A 6,342-nucleotide genomic window follows, 5' to 3' on the forward strand; every position below is an offset into this window, starting at 1 on the left:
TCGCCTGTCCCGTGTTTGCTCGTTACCTGGTGTATTAAGTCTGTGTGTTTCTCTTGTCTTGTGTCACATTATTCTCGTCTGTTGTTCTGGGGTTTTGGTTCTTGTGTGGAGTTTCCCGCGGTCCCTTTGTTCCTGTTTTGTCATCGCGCCCTTTTGGTTTGTTCTGGACAGTGTTCTGCCTGCTGCCTTCAGGATGGCTTGTGTTTGGTATGAACTTTGTTTTTTGTTAATAAATTCTCGACCTCAACTTACACCTGCCTTCTCTCTGCCTTTGGTTTCTTTAAATTCCAAAACATCTTGTGATGCAAGACAAATTTCTGTGTGAACAAAGAATAAAGTTTCCTCTTCTCTTATCTCAAGTTTGAAACTTTCTTAAAAAATAGCTCATGTTCACAAATATTGATTGAACTTTCCTTGAACACGATAATAACAAGCAAAGACTGTTTAACTGAATTAACTGAATTTATTCAGTTTTCAAGTGTTAATATTGAACTTTTAGATACCAGCAATGGATATTTTGCAGCCATTTTTATTGTGTGTGTGTGTGTAAAACTACTGTATAAAGTTCTTTTCACTGATGGGAGATATCATAGCCACTAGATATGTTGTAATACACACACATACATATAAAATACAATGTGTCATTTTTACATTTTTGTACGGACTAAACAAACAAGATACAAAATGGTAATTGCATGTCATTCCCTTCATATCTCTCTCCAATTTTTTCCTTTACTCTTTTGAATGTCATATCCAATATAGCCAAAACTAATAACAAATAATGATGAAAGAATGAATGAAGTAAAAGAGCCAAAAAGGGGCATCTTGGAGCCCGAGATTGTGTTGATATAAATTTAAATGTATAATCAATCCTTCAAGATATTTTGGCATTAATTCTGCTGTCCAAAAGCGTCCCCCCATCCCTCATTTCTCCCATCATTTCCTTTTTGGAGGTTTCCTTAAACCTCTCCTATTTTAGTATGTTCCACCAAACATGATTTACCCTCTGTTGTGAAGAAAAAAACTCACTAAGCCTCCAGTCCTCTCTCTCTCTCATAAAACAACGCAGCCCTGTGTGTTTGTGTGTGCGGGTATGTGTTTTCATACACCAACAGTTATGTTCCCAATCCTGGAGGGAGTAATCAGCTCTCGGTACAGTGAAGAGGATAGTCTACCCGGATTCACCAGCAGCTCTTTATAAGGACAATGGAAAAAAGGCCCTGCTGCCTCTATATTTAGATAGACTTTATTGGGCCTCTTGTCTTCGTTTTTCTCCCCCCCCCCCCCCCCCCCCCCCCCCCCCCCCTCCTGTGCTGCTGCTGTTAGAAATCTCTCACCAAAGCCATGTGGGCGGCCGGCCCTCCTCTCCATCGCAGCAAGTGGAGAGGGAGACTGATAATGATCCTGGGTGATAATAACAGAACAGAGGAAACGAAAGAGAGATGGGGAGAGGATGACAGAAAAGTGGTGGGTGTTGAGAGAATTATTTTTTTATTGTGTCTTCTTTGCTCCTCAATGACTATTATCCACAGTGCCAGTGATGTCCTCTCTCTGCCCCACCATCCTCGAGGATGTCCTAGCAAAAGGGCATGTTATCCATTCAGCCCTCTGATGTCCCACAACCAGTGGATGGGTCTCTTCCAGTCCCATTGCTCCAACTGGCACAATAAGCACATATCCATACATAGTGCACTTATAGGTCCCTCTCTACATACCTCTTTTATCTGTCCTTATCTCCAAGGGGAAGCATATTTCTCAAGAGCTTTGACCTCTGCTGTCCAAATGCAATGCCAATGACAAACAACGCTCTAGCAAGGCATACTCTTATCCACCTATCTCCCTCTTATCTTACTCATTGCCTGGTCATTCTTACAAAGTATGGTCAGACACTAATGGCTTCTTTCCAGCTCTCAGGATACTTTGCTACTGAGGAGAAAAAGTGTTGCTGTGTATTAGCACCAGGTGGGGGCTAATGGACTTGGCATGACTTGAGCCTTTACAAATAAAAGACTCATAAAAGCTTAAACAAATAGTCTGAGAATTTCCCTTCTGAGTATTAACGACTCATTATAGTATAGACTATGTGTGTTGTAGGTCTTGGGTGTGGCAGGGATCAAACCTCATGCTCGTCTTCAATCCCTAATCCTAATCTCTTCAATTTGGTAGCAATTTGCCGGTGCTTTAAGTAACTGCTAATGCTAGCGTGACAACATGCTCACAACGTAGATGGCAGTAGCTCAGTCTGTAGGGAGTTGGTTCGGGAACCGGTGGGTCTTTGGACAAGTCCCCTTAGGGACCAAAGTATGGTGGTGGAATGGTAGCTGCCACTGCCAAGGTGCTATTGAGCAAGGTGCTGAAACCTTCAACTGCTAAGGGCCCCCTCACTCTGACATCTCTCCATATAGTGCATGTGTGTGTAATTCAGGTCTTTGTACAATAACAACAGAGTGAAAACATTGTAATTCCCCCTGCAGGATTAGTAAAGTATTCATTGTTATTACTACAACGAGCTGACGTTTGGAGCTGTGATTTCAATCACGATCACCAATTTAAGTGTTAGCATGCTAATGTTTGCTATTTAGCACTAAACACAAAGTACAGCTGGCGCCAATGGGTATGTCATTAGTTTTGTATTGTCATTATATTGGACGTTCAATTTTAAAGTTAAATTTTGACCTGATTTTGGCAAAACTGTCAGGGAATGATCAAACTCTTTAGGATGTGTCCTGAAGGGGACATGTGTGGCTACAAAATTATATGACAGTTCATCTAAATAGTTGTGACAACATTTCACTTAGAACCACAAATGTCCACCCAATGGTGGCGCTAAAGGAAAAGTCAGGGGATTGCAAATTACGCACATTTTGTATGCTTATCCACCTAGACGATCTTGAGATATTTCACAGTATAATGGAAAACTTTGACTGCTAAACTTTCATGGCAAAGATCAAATAGTTGTTGAGATATTTTAGTCTGGGATCAAAACGATTGACTGACTGACAAACCCACATTGCCAACCATGCCCTCGCAACTTTTAGACTACACTTGTCTGACTAGGTCTTACTGGGTTTGTTGCTTCTAATGCTGTAGATGAGTTGCTTGTCTGTGGCTGATTGTGCTTATCTTGTACAAACTAGACACATGACCGGCTGAAAAGAGGAGACATGACAGGCTGAAAAGAGGACCCAAGAATCTTTATCTTTACCTAACCAATGCGCACCAAAGCCCAGACAGGAGGGATGAACAAAGGGAATGGATTTGCATTTAAGCTGCCGAATTCAGCAGTCACACAAGAAAAGCGTCAACTGCCATGCAAATGAGAAGCAAATGAGATTCAAATCAGACCAAGGTGAAGGAGGGGCCAAAAAGGTGAGTGCACAAGAGTGGTTTTTTTGTATATATGATGTGTACACTTATGTGCCACTATCTTGCCAGGCATCCATGCAGTCATTTGTGCCACTGACCACAGGATGAAAGGTCTGTTAAGTTTTAACACAGCAGCAACAGCAGCCCTCTGGGGAAGGACGAGTCATGACATCAGAATAGTGGAAGCAGCGCTGAAGACAATAGTTCTCTGTGCGGGAGGAGAGCCGAGGCGTGGCCTGCCTGGACAGAGGGTCTTCTCACTGGACCAGCAAGCCTCAGCAGCTGTCTCAACCTCTGTCTGTATCTCTGTCATACATACAATTTCAATTCAGCATGAAAGCTGACATAGCATTAGGACAAAGGATCAACAGATATATGTTAAATCCCCTTACTCTATGTCTCTGTGTGTGTGTGTGTGTGTTTGTGTGTGTGTATATGTGTGTGTCAGCCTCTGACCATGCTAAGTTCCAGCTCAGGAACGCAGGGTTGGAGGTGGAGTAGGAGGTGAGCCCATAGTTCAGAAACATAGTTCACACAAACTGGCAAAACAAAGAGCCAATGGACAGAAAGTAGCATAGCTAATTGTGTGTGTGTGCGCGCATACGTGCTTGCTTACACACATGTTCTTTATGTGCTCATGTTAAGCCGTAGTACACACCACACAACCTGCCCTCATGATGACAAGGTAATTTCACTCTATTTTGTCTTCTCGTAATTGCCAGAGAAGATACAGAAAAAGCTTCTAGACATATTGCCGGTGCAAATCTTGTGCCAGAATGCTGAAGTTCAAGTTATTTACCCATACCCTCCAGTGGAGAGCCCTTTACTTAAACAGCAGTAAAGGTTTACAGGCCATGACAGAGAGGAGTGAAGAAGCTCACCACTTAGCTGAATTTCACATGGGGAGAGGAGAGAGAGCCAGCTGACCAACTGGAGCTAAAGTTAGTGCTTCATAGATCCCACAGGGGCACACCACCTGGGTTATCAAAAGGGGTCTAGGTAGCCTTTACAAACAGCTCAATATGATATGTGCAAACAGTGGACGAGCATCATTAAGCATGTATGAGCAGTGTATCAACACAAAACCCACCTGCCCTTCAGTTTAGGTCTAATGACAACAAATGCAACAAAAGCCCTCAGTGGAACGCCCAGCCTCGAGGGGCCGCCACAGCTAGGCTATTTATTCAACCTCTCATTCACATGTGAGGAGGATTCAATAGGTCTGGGTGTTATTAAAAGCTTTTATACACATGGGCTGATGGCATTATGAATTTGCGTGGAGAACACCGACCTAAACTGAATGGTGATTGGGCCATTGTTGCAGCCTCCAGCCTGGCTGTAGGCTCTGAGCTCTGTTCAAGCACACTGAACATGAGCTTTTATTTTTAACCGGTCAGTTCTAAAAAGATGGTGTAGCTATATTATTGTGGATTTAGTCAATTTCCACAAAGGGTCTTGCAAGTATATTCTCTACTACACATGTATACCCACCTGTGCATTGCTCTACATGTCTGGCTAGCCACATGGGCACATGGAGCAAACAATGAGGAGAATGAAGAAGAAAAAAACGCTAACTTAAATATTAAAAAATACTCAGGAAAATGTTTTTTAATATTATTGACAGCCCTTACGAAAAAGTTTATTCAAGTGTGCTATTAGTATACTTCTTTTAAACTAAAAATAAAACAGTATGCTTTCACATTTATCAGCGATAAACTTAACAAAATTCTACTTAAGTATACCTTTCTTATACTGACAAGTATACAGAAAAGTAAGTATATTTGGCCTATACTTGTACTTAAATCGTTTGCTCGAGATGCTAAAGAAAAGTATTCTTTCCTTATACAGAACGTTTTAAGTATGCTTGGCGTGTACACATATTTGGTACATATTTATAGAAACAAGTCAGCTTTGGTGGTGGAATAACTTAGAGTAAATAGTGGATAGTTGGAACTGAACCTGATCTTTTGTGTACAGTGTTGGCCAGTGAAGCTTTGATTGGTCGGGGCGACCTCTTGCTTACACGGTAGAGCGTCTGCCCGTGTAGGCTCAGTCCTCAGCTGCATGTCATCCCCTCTTTCCCTCACACATTTCCTGGCTCTCTTCAGCTGCTCCAAGTAAAAAATAACAAAAAAACTTTAAAACCCCTTTTTATAAAAAGAAGAAAACTTGTTTGGTGCAGTAGTTGGTGACAGAGCAGTGTGTCTGGCTGTTGTGATGTGATCCGAGGGACCCTTACACACAGCTGCACACTGTGAGACACACAGTCTCCTACTTTATCCTGGGATCAAGATCAGTGAGGATATCTTTAAATGAAGACTGGACACACACACACACACACACAGTGACACATGCTAATGTCAACCACAGAAGTCTTTGCTATGTAAATTCATTGAGCCGAGTCAGTCAAGAGACAATGACTGCCATCTAGTGGGGACTCAGTACAGAAGAATGCTTTCTACAGTCATGGTAATAGATACCAGGATATTTTTCTCGGAAAAGGTAAATGAGCCAGAACTAAAATAAACACTTGCATCCATATCTCAGCATATTGACTTTCATTAATGAAGTAAAAACACCAATGTGCCTAAAAATTAAGAAATATTAAATGAAACACGACAGATAAGAGATAGGTTCACTGTGTGTGCACATTAGATAGTGTGTGAATGTACAATCTACACAATAATTTGTAAACAAACCAAAAAGTAAAAAATACTGTAGCTCACAGCAGTTGCCTTTGGTTTCCCACTCAAGATGCTCCCACTTATTGTTGTAATATTATTTCTGTAATATCAGCACACATTATTCTGATGCAAATACATAGCAGAGCTACTTCAACTTCTGGCTAAAACTTAGGCATTTGGCTCAGTTTGCCTTATTGCTACCATTTGAGAGAAATGGTCTCCATGCTTGTTCGTATCCTATATACACACACACTAATATTATGAGTTTTTTTAAATATGCAAATGAGACATT

Source organism: Etheostoma cragini, chromosome 4 (assembly GCF_013103735.1).
Source record: "Etheostoma cragini isolate CJK2018 chromosome 4, CSU_Ecrag_1.0, whole genome shotgun sequence".
NCBI lineage: Eukaryota > Metazoa > Chordata > Actinopteri > Perciformes > Percidae > Etheostoma > Etheostoma cragini.